The sequence below is a fragment of the Podarcis erhardii genome (assembly GCF_964252035.2).
Source record: "Podarcis erhardii genome assembly, chromosome: 4".
NCBI classification, from domain to species: domain Eukaryota; kingdom Metazoa; phylum Chordata; class Lepidosauria; order Squamata; family Lacertidae; genus Podarcis; species Podarcis erhardii.
The window spans coordinates 17,962,563-17,980,214 of record NC_138508.1 but is presented as its reverse complement, the minus strand read 5'-3'; the positions used below and the strand labels follow the sequence as shown (position 1 = coordinate 17,980,214).

The window sequence follows — 17,652 nt, the reverse complement described above, 5'->3', positions numbered from 1 at the left end:
ATGCTTTTGAATTATGGTGTTGGAGAGTCCCTCATGGACTGCAAGAAAATCAAACCTCTCCATTCTGAAGGAAATCAGCCCTGAGTACTCACTGGAAAGACAGATCGTGAAGCTGAGGCTCCAATACTTTGGCCACCTCATGAGAAGAGAAGACTCCCTGGAAAAGACCCTGATGTTGGGAAAGATGGGGGGCACAAGGAAAAGGGGATGACAGAGGATGAGATGGTTGGACAGTGTTCTCGAAGCTACCAGCATGAGTTTGACCAAACTGCAGGAGGCAGTGGAAGACAGGAGTGCCTGGCGTGCTCTGGTCCATGGGGTCACAAAGAGTCGGAAACGGCTAAACGACTAAACAACAACAACAGTGGTACCTCGGGTTACAGATGCTTCAGGTTACAGACTCCACTAACCCAGAAATAGTACCTCGGGTTAAGAACTTTGCTTCAGGATGAGAACAGAAATCGGGCTCCGGTGGTGCGGCGGCTGCAGGAGGCCCCATTAGCTAAAGTGGTACCTCAGGTTAAGAACAGTTTCAGGTTAAGAATGGACCTCCGGAATGAATTAAGTTCTTAACCTGAGGTACCACTGTAGAAGCATGCCCATCACCTTGACTTTAGGGAAGAATGCTGGGATGTAAAAAAAATAAATGTGAGGTACCAGCAAGAGAGAATACTTAAAGGTGACTTCTCTTCCCAGGAAGGTCTAACAAGCTCCCATTCTTCCCAGTTTTTGATTCATGTTGCACCTACTGGACACACCGCTAAGACGGTGTTCATGGAAGACAATCATACTTGGCTACGAGCGTTCGGCAAAGAAGATGAAGAAGATTGTTTTATTACAGTGAGCATTTTATAAGCAATTTCTGTGGTTTTAACAGGCTCCCCCCACCCCTTGGCTGGTTTTTACTGCAGCTGTGGGTAGCTCTCCCCCCGCAAAAAAAAACCTCGCTATATTTTTAAATATGTTTGTTACTAGTATATTTTTATTTGGATGTGCCATGCTGCTTTGATTGCTTGGGCAAAACGCGGGATATAAATAATTCGAAAGGAACAGAAGTATTTTTAGATCCCGCGTTTGATTTCCTCTGCTCACAGGTTCCTTTTTGAAGTTGGTTCTGTGTTCAAATGTGCGGGGTGGACTTCAAAAAACAAATAAATTTATTCCTCCGCTTTAACATTTCACGCGAAATGCCTTAATAAAGACCAGTGGATGAGAGGAGACCACAGACGGGTCAGGAACAGTGGCGTAGCGTGGGGGGTGCAGGGGGGGGGGGCCCGGCCGCACCGGGCGCAACATCTGGGGGTTAGGTTAGGGGGCGCAAATCCACGGGTTAGGGGGTGCAAATGACTTGCCTTGCCCCGGGTGCTGACAACCCACGCTACGCCACAGGTCAGGAATCTAAAAAAATAAAACAAAATCCCTGCGTGTTTCTTCTTCTTCATCATCATACCCTTCTGCCTAACACACCGCGATCGATCGCCTGCAAGTTTAAATCTTAGTGGGGAGCGCAAGCACATTTTCCGCCGGAGGCTTTCCAGTAAAAGAGACTTGGCGATCGCGCGCTTGGAGCAACAAGGAAAGCAGGAGGAGGCGAAGCTTGCCAGACCAGAGCAAGGCGGCAGCTCAACGCAGCGCTGGACTCGCTTGGCCAGGGGGCGCAGGCGGCGCTCGCTCGGCAGAGGGCGTCCCGCTTGCGGCTTCGAGCGGAGCCGGGAGGAGCCTCGTGCCTTGCGCGCCTGGGCCGGGGAGGAGCTGCGCCGCCGCCGCCGCCGCCGCTTGTGCCACGTCCATCGGGCTGAGCCGAGCCGGGAAGCGGCTGGAGCGCCCGCACGTGCGCGCCGGTGGTGAGTGCAGGCGGGGTGGCGGGGCGGCCAAGTTGCAGGAGCGCAGCGATCTCCGTTCTTCTCTCCTCCTCCCAAAATTTAAAAAGGAGCCAAAGACCCGACACCCGCAGCCCCGATCGCTGCCTGCCCGGGACTTTCTTTCCCAGCTGTAGATTCCGCAGGCGGCGTAAGTCGTGGGGGGGGGGGAGGAGCGCGTGTGCATGCTGCTTACTCACGAGTAGGAGCCGCCCCGAGCCCAGCAGCGCACTTTGCGCCCTGCGTAAAAACAACCCGATTGCAAGCCTCCCCAAAGCCTTTGCGCCAAAGGAGGGCCAAGTCCGGGCCCCGGGAGGAGGGTGGGGGGAGGAAAGCGCTGCCTGGGTTTGTAGCCCGAGACTACGTGGCGCGCTTTACTCGAGAGTAGAAGGTCGTCTGAACTCGTGCATAGGGCGCGCGCGTGGGAGTTCACCCCGGTGTTTACTCGGCGGGGAGTTCCGCGGTGCCGGCGAAGAGGGGGGAGCCTTCCAAGAAAAGCGTGCGTTAGGTAGGATTGAAGCTCCTTTTTTTTGGAGGGGGGAGCCTAGGGGGCGCAGGAAAAGTGGCGCGAGGTTTCAAAACGCGTGGAAATCGGAGGGCAGAGAAAGAGTTGAGTGTGTTTGGGCGGGATGAGGCCTCTTTCGGGTTGCAAGGAAGGCGAGAGGCGGGAGTCCCGTTGGAAACTTTGCAAAGCAAAGGGAAGAGGCGTGTTTAAAGCTGGGAGGGGAGGTGGGTGGAGGGGAGGAGAGGGTTAAAAGGGGGTCGCGGATCAAGTTGCTGCCCTGATCGCGACCCGGAGACTAGTCCCTCCCTCCACCCCCCCCCCCTTTAAGTCAGTTTCCAGACGCGCAGCTGCTCGGCTTTGTAAGCCCCCTAGTAAGCGGGTCTCCAAGAGACGAGTTGCTGTGTGGATCGAAATGGGGAGTCGTGCAGGCTGGAACTTCCTGCGCAACTTGGCCAGGACTTCCCCAGCCCCGATTGAGGGAGAGAGGAGGATCCGTACACGTAACGCCGCTTTGCTGCTGATCCAAGAAGGAGCCGTCCCTCTCTCCTTTTTACCCCCGCCAGCGTGTTTTGGACTTTGCGCTGTTGCATATCTGGGACGATTTTCCCGGTCCCTTTTAAAGTAGTAGCTGCGTTTTGGGGGAGCGGAGATCAGGATTGCACCTTGCTTAGGCAGGGTCGTCTCATGGATGTTTTCCTCGGATGTAAGCCCAGCTATGTTCAGCGACATATGTTACGCCTAGTCGCGTTGCAAATCCTAAGCACCTTTAAGATTTAGTGCAGTTTTGGGGAGCAGAACTTGAAACAAGAGACTTGATGAATATAGCAGCGCTGCATGAGACTCTGGGAACTGTAGTTCTTTTAAAATCAAATTTAGCCTGGCCCTAAGAAATATAAGTAAAGGGGAAGAAGTCGGAGCGTAACAGCCCAATAAGTTGAGGTTAGTGGGACACCAAAGGCGGCTTTATCATTTTCGCTCCAGTAGCTGTGAAAATGGCGCCTGCTTTTGATCTTTGGACACAGTGACATTTGTCAGGCACACATTTCTTCGGTTAATATTATGCTCAAGGTGTATGATTTCCTTTATTGCATTTATATCCTGCCCTTTCTTCCGAGGAGCTCAAGGGAACGCACCTGGTTCCTGGCGTTTTATCCAAGCCACAGCCCTGTGAGGTAGGCTATGCTGGGAAAGAGCAACTGGTCTGAACTCTTGCAGTGGGCTTTGTGGTTTAGGATGCAATCCTATAGCAAAATCCACTGGGATGAGTGGGTTTGGGATTGAGCCAGGAAGTTCCTGGCACAGCTGGGCCTTATCTTCCCCCATCCCAGCTCAGCTTAAGCCAGCTCTGAAAAAAGGGGGCATTCGGGGATGTGAGGTGGTGGCAGGAACAGAGAGAGATCTTAGGCAGGATCCCAGGCCACTTCATCTTGGTCACATGACCTGGCAACCCTGGCTACCTTTGAAGGTGACTCAGAAACTACAAGTAATCCAGAATAGGGCTGCCAGACTGGTGACTGGGCGTGGCTGCTGGGACCATATAATGCCAGTCCTGAAAGACCTATGTTGCCTGCTAGTATGTAACTGAGCACAATTCAAAGCCCTAAATGGCCTCAGTCCAGTATACCTGAAGGAGCATTGCCACCCCCAGCTCCAACCTCACTGAGGTCCAGCTCCGAAGGCCTTCTGGCAGTTCCCTCACTGTGAGAAGTAGGGTTACAGGGAATGAGGCAGAGGGCCTTCTCGGTAGTGGAACGCCCTCCCATCGGGTGTCAAGGAAATAAACAACTATCTGACTTTAGAAGACATCTGAAGGTAGCCCTGTTTAGGGAAGTTTTTAATGTTTGATGTTTAGTTGTGTTTTTATATTACGTTGGAAGCTGCCCAGAGTGGCTGGGGCAACTCAGTCTGATGTGGTAGTGGTAGTAGTAGTAATAATTTTAAGCTGGCAAAAAGGGCAGTGTCACTCAAACACTATTTTAAAGGCTTGTTTTGCCGCTGCCAGGCTCTGCCACCCTAAAGCAAGCCCGCTGCTGAACAGAGTTTGGATCTGCCAGCTTAACTTTCACTGACTTGATTTACATCAACTTATTGTGCGGAAGGTATTGTTCCTGTGGTGTGGATTTGAATCCGGGCACTGCCACCCTTTTTCTGCCCATGGGCACATTTGCACACCGGAGAATCTGTTGTGGATGCACCCCACTTCTCTTGCACACCTAGACATGTGCTGCAACATGTTCTGTTGCCTATGCAGTAATATAATGCTACTTTCAAACCTTTCCTGGTCAACTGGTGGGGTGAGAGCGGGGGTACCAGGAGGGCATTAGGGATGGCCTTAGTGGACACATAGGTGCTATGTTGACAATAATAATAATAATTTATTATTTGTACCCTGCCAATCTGGCTGGGTTTCCCCAGCCACTCTGGACGGCTTCCAACAAAGATTAAAAATACATTAAAATGTCACACATTAAACACTTCCCTGAACAGGACTGCCTTCAAATTTCTTCTAAATGTCAGGTAGTTGTTTATCTCTTTGACATCTGATGGGAGGGCGTTCCACAGGTTGGGTGCCTATACCAAGAAGGCCCTCTGTCTGGTTCCCTGTAACCTCACTTCTCTCAGGGAGGGAACTGCCAGAAGGCCCTCAGAGCTGGACCTCAGCGTCTGGGCAGAACGATGGGGGTGAAGACGCTCCATCAGTCATACTGGTCCGAGGCCGTATAGGGCTTTAAAGGTCAGCACCTACACTTTGAATTGTGCTCGGAAACGTACTGGGAGCCAGTGTAGAGAAGGCAACCCCTTCTCTGAGCATTGCCCCATTTTGGTTTGAAGGAGGGGAGCCTGCAGCAGGAAAAGAGAAGGGAATTTGTGCGTTCCCAATGACCTAAGAGTTATTTTTAACCTCCCGCCTGTGTTTTTGTACCAACCTTGTGTTTTTCAGTTGGGGAACCTGTATTGCATTGTGCTTGGGACTGGTTTCGTTTGGGGAGGTGGCAGCAGCCCCCCCCCCATCCCTCTTCGCACAGCCATGATGGAAGTTCCAAATGCCTCCTCTCCCTATTGGCCAGGTGTGAGGATCATTTGGCCTTCCAGGTGCTGCTGAACTACAACTCCCATCAGCCTCAGCTAAGCTTGTCCAACCAAACAGTCAGGGATGAAGGGTGTATCACTTCCTTTTTCAACTGTGCTTTTCATTAAAGCATCCAATAAAAGAAATGCAAGCTTCAAGGGGGAAAAAATCAGCACCTGGAAGGCCGAAAGTTCCCCATCCTTTGCCGAAAGTGTGGTGGGACATCGCTTCTCCAGGTCCCTGTTTTTCAGGCTGTGTGTGGGAAAGGTGTGGGAGGCAGGCAAAGAGAATGTAAACCTGGCACCGAATACTTTACAAAGCTTTAAGTACAGGCAGGGCTCTGAGCTGGCAGCAGGAAGGAAGCTGATGAGTAGGGGCGTTTCAGAGATCTGGGAATGACTGGCCAAGGAGCCAAGACGCAGCCTCTTTTCAACATCTGAAGGGCAGAAGGCGGAGCAGACTATTGCTTCCTCTTGTTCGAGAGGGCAGGGCCAGGATCAGACGGCTAGAAAGTCGTGTTTTTCAAGGTGAATTTGGGTTCCTGAAATTCGTTCTGATTGTGCAGATAAAATACAACAGATACAGTGGTACCTCGGGTTACATACGCTTCAGGTTACATATGCTTTCAGGTTACACACTCTGCTAACCCAGAAATAGTGCTTCAGGTTAAGAACTTTGCTTCAAGATAAGAACAGAAATCATGCGCAGCGGTAGCAGGAGGCCCCATTAGCTAAAGTGGTGCTTCAGGTTAAGAACAGTTTCAGTTGAAGTACAGACCTTGGGAACGAATTAAGTACTTAACCACTTAACCTGAGGTACCACTGTAGAATTCTACAGGCTGTGTTGCTCTAGCCTGTGGAAACAGTCTGGGTCCAAGGATCTCCAGGCATACACCTCCAATGGTGGAGACATCAGGCGCCATACTGGGCATCCTCGCTTGGTCGCAAGCAGCCGACAGCCAGGTGCAAAGGGCGCCTGTCACCGGGGGAATTACAATCGCTGCTCCAGATGTTTTGAACTCGCCGTGGATGGTGCTGATGGAAACCGTAGTCCAAAACATCTGGAGGGTGCCACATTGACGGTGTTCTAGAGCTGATGATGCGGCCGTGGTGCCTTTAAGACCAGTGTGAGTCTAAGGTTCTTGGCTCCCTTGCCCTGGTTTTATTGGACGCTGGGCAGCTTGACAACCGCACATTAACCATGATCCAGGATTTAATCAAACCCTCTTTTCTCACTTCCTTTTTTAATTTCAGTCATTCGGCTAGGACCCCGTGGGGCTCCGCATTACGGAAGGTGGGGAAAACAATACCCTCAGATTCTTGGCTGCCGTCACTAACACAGATTGAAAACCCCACAATTTGCTAATGAGAATGGGGGGGGGGAGTGGGCAAATCTAAGAGGCAGGCAGGTACACCCTCCCAAAGACATTTACCTGGCTGCTGAATCCAGCACCCGTAGATATTTGGCAACCCGGGCAGCTGCACAGTTGGCCCATGTGGTTGGTATAAGGGGAACTCTGTTTCTTCTATACATTTATTGAAGCATTGTGATCCAAAGGAGCTAATTATGACCTGGAAGCGGAAGAGAATTTCACATACAGTGGTACCTTGGTTTGCAACCGTTTTGGATTACAACTGCGTCAAACCCTGAAGTATGTGTCCCCTTTTTTTGGATTACAACCCATTTTTTTTGGAGGCCCCATTGGCGAAAGCGCGCCTTGGGTTACAAGCTGTTTTGGTTTACAAACGGACCTCCAGAATGGATTATGGTTGTAAACCAAGGTGTCACTGTACAGTGGTACCTCAGGTTAAGTACTTAATTCGTTCCGGAGGTCCGTACTTAACCTGAAACTGTTCTTAACCTGAAGCACCACTTTAGCTAATGGGGCCTTCTGCTGCCGCCGTGCTGCCGGAGCACAATTTCTGTTCTCATCCTGAAGCAAAGTTCTTTTTTTTTTAAATAAATATTTATTAAAGTTTTTGAATATGAATGCACAAATAATAAACAATCTTACTTCTATCACAAACGTAGTTTCATCACTTCTTTGGACTCCCTCGCATCTCCCGCTCCCATTTACATCGTTAAAAGATTTTTCCAAACAAATTATCAACTTGTTTACAATCTCGTGTCCACTCATTCAAATATAATCTAGCAATTCTTCCAAAAAATTTTATATTTTCTTTAGTCTCACTTATCATCAAATTTAAATCTAATTTAGTGGTGGCCAATTTTTTATAATCTAGCATCCTTCTTAACATTCAACCAAATTACAATGTTTTTGTAGATACATCTTAAATTTCTTCCAGTCTTCCTCAATCTTCTCTTCTCCCAGGTCTCGGATTCTGCCAGTCATCTCGGCCAGTTGCATATAGTCCATCAGCTGCATCTGCCACTCTTCCAGTGTGGGTAGATCTTGAGTTTTCCACATCCTGAAGCAAAGTTCTTAACCTGAAGCACTATTTCTGGGTTAGCAGAGTGTGTAACCTGAAGCGTATGTAACCTGAAGCGTATGTCACCCGAGGTACCACTGTAATTGCATTTTGAACATTGCAACGGAGTCAGATCATTGGCCCATTGTGCTCAGAGCTTCAGGGGTTTCCAAACATTTAAGGTTTGTGGGGACCACCCGCTTTGTTCACTTCTCTCCCCTCTCCCCGCCAAAAAAAAACAGAGAATATGTGTACGTGCTCCCTTTGTTTTTTCAAGAGCTCTGAGTATAAGATCCTGTAGAATTAACCTGAGCCTTGGAAAGCACATAGAGTTGTAAAAGGAAGTGGGGAAGAGGGTCACTCTTCCAACTTCCTGTTTCAGCACTTTGTAATTTTCAAGGGAGAAAAAAATGTAGACACCTCATGGCCAAGGGGGCAGTGAGTTCTTCCATCTGTTTTGGACTACACCTCTCATCAGGCCCACCCAGCATGGGGATTGTAGTCTAAAAAGGCAACCGGAGAGCCCCAGATTGGTGAAGATGTTGGAGAACTTCTAGATGTTGGAGAACATTGGTGGCAAAGCATTTTTCTTGCAAGCAGAAGGACCCAGGCTCATTCCTTAGCCTCTTCAGCTGTGGCTGGGAATGTCCCTTTGCCTGAAACCCAGGAGGGTCACTTCCACTCAGTGTGGACGGTACTGAGCCAGATGGATTAAGGTCCAACTCTGTCTAAGATAGCATCCTGCGTTCCAGACCCGTTGCTTAAGATGAGGTTGCTAATCTAGCAAGCGTGCGTAGATCTGCTCTTTAGCTGTTTGGCGGTACAGTTGCCGTCGTCCGAAAATAGTTCTTAAGTGCTTTGAAGAGATTAAGCCGGGCGTACTTGGGAAAGAAAAAGAGAGCTCCATTGTTAGGCTTTAAGAATTAAATGTCCTAAACCGCCAGAATTGTTGTAATTGAAAAGGAAAAGGGGGGTGGGGGTGGGGATCAGAAGGCTCATATTAAAACAGCCTACTAAAGAATGTCGGGAGATTATTAAAAGGAGAACCCTAATAATTGGCAGGATAATCCACTCTGAATGTGAGCAGTGCAGCTTTGGTTGAGTTTCTAGGCACGGTTTGGCAGTTCGAAGGGGGCACAGATGTGAATTGTTTATTGAGCCAAGTTTAATTTACAACTTTCCCTCCTTTTAAAAAATATTCCGAGTTTGACAGAGCCCATCTTTTTTCTTTTTGTAAATCACACACTTCCTTAATAATAATAACACTTCCCACGCGCCCCAATAATACTTTAGTTGTGCCAAAAGCCCATCGCAAAACATCCGGCCTGTTAGGTGAACACGAGTCTCTGCGGCTTTTAATGTCTGAAGGAGTGATATTGTCGGTAGTGCCAATTCCATCTGTTGTTGGATGCTTCGTTTGAACTGTAGGTTGATACTATCCGGGAGATTAACTGTCTCTTTGAACTCATAAACTTGAAAGATGTGGCTCAGTGCTTTAGATCTGAAAAGGAAATATGATTTGGTCTACTTGGGTTACATAGTGGCATAGGATTTGACTTACACAACTTGCGGCCCATCAAGTTGAATGCAGCAGCTGTCTAGCATTGACTGCCAGGTGTATGACAACACATGCACAGCCTGAATAATAATAATAATAATAATAATAATAATAATAATAATATACATTATTTATATGCTGCTCATCTGACTGGGTAGCCCCAGCCACTCTGGGCTGCTCCCAACAAATTATAAAACCACAGTAAAATATCAACCATTATAAACCTCCTGATACAGATGTCTACGGAAGGTCCTAATAATCGTTTATCTCCTTGACCCAGAGGGCAATCCACAGGGCGGATGCCACTACCGAGAAGGCCCTCTGCCCGGTTCCCTGTAACCTCACTTCTCGCAGCGATGGAGCCGCCAGAAGGTTCCCATAGGCTGAATTCAGTGTTGGAAATTAGCCTGGCACCTTTTGTACCTGGCTGTAGGCAACTTGCAACAGTCAAGATCCAAGGATCTTGGTACACATGAACCTCCAGATGATGGAGATGTTGGGCGCCAGGTTGCAACTAATCCCACATCCTGTGGAATTCTGCCTGCAATGTTTTATCGGAATGAATTTCAGGAACCCAATTTTTTTCTTTACTAGAAACGGAGTAGCTCTAACCAGCCTAGCCTTGTGCTTCTGTTGCCTTTGGACCGCAGTGTGTTACTGAAGCATCGGAGAGGGAAGGCGTAAGTGGAATGTGCCTGATCTACCCTTCCAGTCACTTAGTCGGGCGCTGCTTGTGTGTGCTTGGAAATGCAAGGACTGTTATTGTGGTGGAATGAGCAAAACAAGATGTGGGCTAAGCAATGTAATTACTTTTCCAAACACTCAAGGCTTGCTGGCGGGAACATACCTGGATGTGTTTGTCATGCGTCAGGATCTGAGACGGCGAAATGGGATCTTCTTGCCCCTAGATGAAAGAGGCATGCAAATGAGGTGCTGTGCTCAGGTAGACGCAATGAAGTGCAGTCTCCCCTTTGCTGTAGGCATCCCAGATAAGGACAATACCTGTGCTTCTGTAGTTGCCGTATTGGAGTTGCTGAGCTCATTCTTCTGGGCTCTGTATCTACAAAAGGGCGGCAGGCGTTGCAGCAAAGAAGTGTGTTCAGCGTTAGAAACTCAGGTGTAGGCGCCAAATGGCTCCTTAAACCAGGGTTGCAGTGGCCAAAACAGAATGTCTAGTTGCCGTTTTGGGGCCAGACGGCTCGGAAGTCATATTTTTCAATATGACGTTTTAGTTCCTGAAATTTGTTCTGATTGTGCCAGTAAGATATCACGGGTAGAATTCTGCAGGATGTGCTGCTAGTGTGTGAAAACGGCCTAGATCCAAGCATCCCCAGGCAGGCAACTCCAGCCAGTGGAGATGTCAGGATTGCCCTGCACACCACCATTTGGTAGCCAAGCTCCAAACCCAAAGTCCTGTTCCGATGCATTTTGGCTTCCCTGCTGATGATACAGTGGTACCTCGGGTTAAGTACTTAATTCATTTCGGAGGTCCGTTTTTAACCTGAAACTGTTCTTAACCTGAAGCGCCACTTTAGCTAATGGGGCCTCCTGCTGCCGCCGCACCGCCGGAGCACGATTTCTATTCTCATCCTGAAGCAAAGTTCTTAATCTGAGGTAATATTTCTGGGTTAGCGGAGTCTGTAACCTGAAGTGTCTGTAACCCGAGGTACCACTGTATTGCTGATGCCTTTGCTCCTTTCGCTTCATGCCTCTTCTGGTTCTGTGAGACCAGGTGGGAGGGGAGTTGGTTACAGCAGGAAGGGGAGACACCCTGTCTTCTTCACCAGCCGGACCCATCTCTGCCTCTTGGCCTCCCTCCTCTTCTGCTTCCTTTTCTACCTCTGATTCTGCACTGCCCTCTGCCACAGCCTCTTCCTGCTCACTAAACCCCGTTACCTCTTCAGCTCCTGACACCTCCACTCTCCAGCCTTCTCCCTCTGACCACTCATCATCACCCCACCACCACTTCCCAGGATCTGAACCTTCTTCCCTTGGAGGTTTCCTCCCAACATAACTCTGTGTCCAGCCAGTCTGAGACAGTCCTATCAGCAAACTCAGGTGGTGAGTGCCATTAAAACACGGGAACCATTTTCCAGGCTGAGGGCTGCATTCCCTTGTGGGCAACCTTCTAGAGGCTACTCCTTCTATCTGGGATGGTCGTCCTCTTCCACCGAGCGCGCAGCTTTGGGAGGGATGCACACGGAGCGGTGAGGGAGGAAGGAGACACCCGCCTAGCCAGCCAGATCAGCCGAATCAACCCTGGTGATCAATGGGGTGACAGATGTCGCAGCCAGATCGCCCTCACATTACCTCACATGAGATCATTACCCCACTCTTACTTACCATCTGAGGCCACATTGTTCTTTCTTTTATCAGATCAAAAGGATCAGACAACAGCAAAGGTTGCTAGGTTTATTGAGGGTGCAGTGAGATTAAGGGACGCGGGTGGCGCTGTGGGTTAAACCACAGAGCCTAGGACTTGCAGATCAGAAGGTCGGCGGTTCGAATCCCCGTGACGGGGTTAGCTCCCATTGCTCGGTCCCTGCTCCTGCCAACCTAGCAGTTTGAAAGCACACCAGTGCAAGTAGATAAATAGGTACCGCTCCAGTGGGAAAGTAAACGGTGTTTCCATGCGCTGCTCTGGTTCTCCAGAAGCGGCTTAGTTATGCTGGCCACATGACCTGGAAGCTGTACGCCGGCTCCCTTGGCCAATAAAGCGAGATGAGCGCTGCAACCCCAGAGTCGGTCATCATGACTAGACCTAATGGTCAGGGGTCCCTTTACCTTTACTTTATCTGAACTACAACTTTGGTCATTTGATTGCCCTTTTTACCCACTGCTGTCTTTTTTATTTGTATATATTTTATTTGTATATACAGTGGTGCCTCGCAAGACGAAATTAATTCGTTCCGCAAGTCTCTTCGTCTTGCGAGTTTTTCGTCTTGCGATGCACGGTTTTCCATAGGAATGCATTGAAAATCAATTAATGCGTTCTTATGGAAAGCGCCTTCCCCCGACCTCTTCTGGCGGGCGGCATTTTAAAATCGCCCGGGACAGCGGAGGACTTCTCCGCTGTCCGGGCGATTTAAAAGCCCCTGGGAAGGCAAGCAGGGGGGACAAAGACTTTTGCCCCCCGCCTGCCTTCAGAAGAGGTCCAGGACAGGCTTCGCGGACCTCTCCGCAAGCAGCGGGAGCGCTCCTTGCGGAGAGTTGCCAGCGCGCCCAGGCTTCGCGGCCCCGCCGCCCGGCTTCGGGGGGAGGCTTTCTCGCCCCGCCGCCCGGCATCGGGACGATGCCCCGAAGCCGGGCGGCGGGGGGAGGCGTTCCTGCCCCGAAGCCGGGCAGCGGGGGGAGGCTTTCCCGCCCCGAAGCCGGGCGGCGGGGGGAGGCTTTCCCGCCCCGAAGCCGGGCGGCGGGGGGAGGCGTTCCCGCCCCGCCGCTCGGCTTCGGGACATCGTTCCGATGCCGGGCGGCGGGGGGAGACTTTCCCGCCCCGCCACTCGGCTTCGGGACATCGTTCCGATGCCGGGCGGCGGGGGGAGGCGTTCCCGCCTCGCCGCCCGGCATCGGGGCATCCTTCCGAAGCCCGGCGGCGGGAGGAGGTGTCCCCGTCCCGCCGCCAGGCTTCGGAGGAGGTCCGAGGACAGCGGGGAAGACGAGCTGCGCTTCCCCACTGTCCTGGAGATTTCCCCATGGGCTGTCGTCTTGCGAAGCAAGCCCATAGGGAAATTCGTCTTGCGAAGCGCCTCCAAAACGGAAAACCCTTTCGTCTAGCGGGTTTTCCGTCTTGCGAGGCGTTCGTCTTGCGGGGCACCACTGTATTGCTTGTTTTGTGTTGCTATGGCCATTGGCTAATGCGAATAACGTTTCTCTATCTATCTTCTAGAGGCTACATGTCATAGATGGGCATGGCCAGAGGCCCTAGTGGGCAGGACAACAGGTGGGCCTCTTAGCTTTGTGCATCAGTTGAATCCCTCACTAAGGACAGTGGAACCCCTGCACAAGGACTTTTGCTTGTGCAATGGGGGCTTTCCCCCCATCTTCCCCCTGCAACCCCCCTTGAAATTAGTTCTGGAGATGATGCTGGAGAAAAGCAGAGATCCAAACACGAACAGTATTATCAAAGCATCAGTGACAGAAGCGAGTCTTGTGGGTCAAGGAAAGAGATGTCTCTATGAGATATCCGAAGTGGCTGGTGGATACTGCTTCACTTTAGAACATAAGTAGAGTTCTGTGCTGGATCATGCCGGTGGCCCACATTCTCCAGAATCCTGTTCTCACAGTAGCCAGGCAGGATCTTGGCGAAACAGGGCACACGCTCTGTTCAGATTTCTTGGCCTGTAGCCGCTGATAGACAAATCAAGCATGAGCCACATGGCTTCCTTAAAAAACGAAACATCAAGACCAATGACCGTCGCTACCGTAGCAAATTAGATAAGTTAATTAAGACCAACTTGGCCCAGTTCTTCGGCGAGGCTGTGTTTCAGCCATCTGCAGCTCGCCCGCATCTCCGTAGCCATCTGCTTAACACATTTTGTTAATCCTTAACTCCTCTCCCCTGCCTTCTGTTTAGCGTGGATTGTAAACTCTCTGAGTGGGGACTGTCCAGCATGCGGTGCCTAGCAGTTTCTGGGTAAAAGCGTCTGGCAATCCCCCCTCCCATGGGTCTCCCTATTTGTTTAGATTCAATCATTCCTCTCTGCGCAAGAACATTTCCCTCGGCACGTCACGGAGCTCCTTGCGTGCTGTTCTGGGATGCAGTGCCAAAACCAATTGTGCCGAGAGCTGTTGCGGTTGCCTGCAGCGCTGAGGGCTTCCAGGCTGGCTTGAGTTTATGAGTTATTTTGGAAATAAATTAGCCTCTCGATGGCTGTCATCATGCCTATAGCAAGAAACGATCGCAGGAGAGCCATCAGAATCTACAGGCAGAGGAACAAATGGCAAGTTTCCGGGTCCCGTCTGCATTATATACTTTGGAAAGTTGGGGCTTCTCCCCTAGGAATGCTGGGAACTGTAGTTTAAGGGTGCCAAGAGTTGTCAGGGAGACCACCAACTGCATCTTGTGGCAGTGAGTGCCATAGGTCCCCTATCTGTAATGTGAAAGTCATCCATTAAGTCCCGAGTCCATTGTTGACCAGCTTCAATGAGTGAACCAATTTTTTACGGTTAGAGAAGGGAGAAATAATTCCTGCGTTCAATGCCATTGTTAATCTTATAGATCTTTGCCATATCTCCTTTTGGACGCACCCCCCCAAACCTCCCCCTTAAAAGCTCACAGATGCTTTACAGTCTTTCCCTTAGGGAAGACGCTCCAATCTTTCTATCATTTTAGTTGCCCTTAGAACAACACCAGGAAGCTGCCTTATGCTTTTTCAGACCATTGGCCCATCAAACTCCATTCTGCACTGAGCCAAAGTCTACAATTCCTCTCTGCCCCTCCCCCCTTCTGCTAACAAACTTCATAGAACCAGCTGCATGGAATTATCAAATAAATCCTTAATTTGCAGGCTTAAAAAGTTTCTTTCTAAACGGATAAGATTATCAGAGACTGGCAGGGAGGAGGGATAAATTCTGTGGCAGGTTTAAGCAAAGTACACGGGGCGTGTGGGTGTGGGTGCGTTTTGCAAAAAAGCCTTAAGGGAAATGCTTTAACATTTGTGGTGAGATCCCAAGCAACAAGGCTGGAAAACATTGCAGCCTGAGACCTTGAATAGCCACTATCTGTTCGTGTAAGTAGCTCTGGGATCTGTGGGCCAATGGTCTAACTTAAACTTAGGCAGAGCTGGTGCACATATTTTGTGCGCATACAGATATACATCCTCTTCTTGGTAAACCTACTGTGGATTTTTGCATCTACCGAAGATTCATGCCTTGCAGGGGGTCAGACTAGATGACTCAAGGTACCCCTTCCAACTCTACAATTCTATGAAATCAGAAGTGCCCCTTCAGCTTCTGTGCTGACCTGGCCTCAAGGAGGAAATTGGAAGCTTCCACTTCCTGCCGTTTAGGGTTTGGATGAAACCCTAAGTCGTGTCTAGTCTTAATTATGGTTTGTTAGAACCACCTGCCGCCTGGGGTATTGCCCCCTCTTCTGGGTGCTGCTGTTTCATAAAAATATTGGCGCACTGGAACATGTTGAGGAGAGTTTGACATAGTTGGTGATGAATTGGGAGATGGGAGTTCCATGAGGAGCATTGGGGATGTTTAGTCTGGTGAAGAGGTCAGAAGATAGTGTTTCTCATATATGTGAAAGCCTGGCTCAGAAGGTGGAGCAAGTCTTGTTTTCTGTCATGGGTAGGAACAGGGCCTGATTTAGGTTTGATGAGGCCCTATGCTACTGAAGGTAATGGGGCCCTTTATATCTCCAGCTGTCCTTTGTCAACAACAAATTGTCACTGTTTTTTGTGTGGAATATATGCTAATTTATGGACCTAATAGGTATCTAAAGCCATTTGCACATAACAAAATATGTATTTTCTCAAAGTAATTTGTTTTTTATCTTATATTTTGGAAATGTACGTCCAGATTTTTTCCCCTTTAAATTTTTTGGGGGCCCCCAAGAGAGTGGGGCCCTAAGCTATAGCTTGTTTAGTACGTATAAACGTACCATATTTTTTGCTCTCTAAGACGCACTTTTTCCCTCCTTAAAAATAAGGGGAAATGTGTGTGCGTCTTATGGAGTGAATGCAGGCTGCGCAGCTATCTCAGAAGCCAGAACAGCAAGAGGGATTGCAGCTTTCACTGTGCAGCGATCCCTCTTGCTGTTCTGGCTTCTGAGATTCAGAATATTTTTTTTCTTGTTTTCCTCCTCCAAAAACTAGGTACGTCTTGTGGTCTGGTGCGTCTTATAGAGAGAAGAATACGGTAAATCCGGCACTGGGTAGGAACCAAACCAGCAGGTTCAAATGACAAGAACTCTCTGATTGCATGAGTTGCTCAATAAGTACCTCAGGTTAAGAACTTTGCTTCAGGATGAGAACAGAAATTGTGCTCCGGCGGCGCAGCGACAGCAGGAGGCCCCATTAGCTAAAGTGGTGCTTCAGGTTAAGAACAGTTTCAGGTTAAGAACGGACCTCCGGAACGAATTAAGTTCTTAACCCGAGGTACCATTGTATTCTTCTTTAGATTTTTTTTAGCAGATTCTGGATGCTGTCAGCGGGCACCAGGCATATTTTGCACCTGCCTTTTGACTACAGTGGTACCTCTACTTACGAGCAGCTCTGGTTACGTATCCTTCGGGATACGCACGCAGCAAACCTGGAAGTATTTTTCCAGGTTTTGCCACATGCGCAGAAGTGCTGTTCTGTGCTGCACACATGTGCAGAACAGGCATTTCTGGTTGCGAAAACCTCGGGATCTGACCGGAGCTCCGGAACGGATCCTGCCTGCAACCGGAGGTACCACTCTACTTGTGACCAAGTGAAGATGCTGTGCCCCACATCACCACCATTTGGTGGCGCATGGCTAGGGATCATTGGATCTGGACTGTTTTCACACACTAATACTCCCATCCTGTATAAATCTATCAGTTCTGTTTTATCTGCCCAGTGGGGATGAATTTCTGGAACCAGAATGCTTTTTCTGTGCAGCCTCAGCAGGAGCAGTCACCATTAAGAAAAAGAGGTCGGAATAGGCCAATCTATATGTGGACTGTCCCTGGGTCAAGTGACTTTTCTTCTTTAAGTTCTCAAAGCTCTTAACCTACCTCAAGTTAGTCCTCTGAACCAGCCAGATGTTTCACTTAGAATCAATCACAGTCGGTCCATCATTTGAAAAACAAGACTTTCAAGACATCTAGCCCCCAAATGGCAACTAGACCAGGAGTAGGCAACCTAAGGCCCATGGGCCATAAGTGGCCCACGGGGGTCATTTAACCGGCCCACGAGCCGCCCTTGAACCGAGCTGCCTGCTCAGCAAGTTCCCGCGCACTGCGCTAAACGGGTGCAGGGACTCGCTTCTGTGGTGCCGGAAATTGTGTCTGCACAGATGCCGGAAATTGCGGCGGCGCGTGCAAAAACTGGCCCACAGAGGGATTTCCGCTGGAGTGAACCGGCCCAGGCGAGGTAAACCTTGCCACCCCCTGAGGTAGACATTCCGTTTTGGCAACTTGGTTGAAGAAGCCATTTGGCACCTAGCTCCTATATCTTGAGTTTCTAATACAGTACCTCGGGTTAAGTACTCAATTCGTTCCAGAGCTCCGTTCTTAACCTGAAACTGTTCTTAACCTGAAG

At 49.6% G+C, this 17,652-nt stretch overlaps 1 protein-coding gene across 2 annotated transcripts in view; it reads left to right on the top strand.

The window, feature by feature from the left end:
* Positions 1 to 1,746: 1,746 nt before the first annotated feature.
* SMCO4 (single-pass membrane protein with coiled-coil domains 4) overlaps positions 1,747 to 17,652 on the top strand; it is a 55,013-nt gene continuing 39,107 nt past the window's right edge. Inside the window, exon 1 of one of the 2 annotated variants that reach the window (XM_081860877.1) lies at positions 1,747 to 1,844. The gene's annotated coding sequence lies outside the window, so the exon portion shown is untranslated. Of the gene's footprint in view, positions 1,845 to 1,866; positions 2,011 to 17,652 lie in introns of those variants that run through there. The other variant, XM_081860876.1, reaches the window with a different exon arrangement.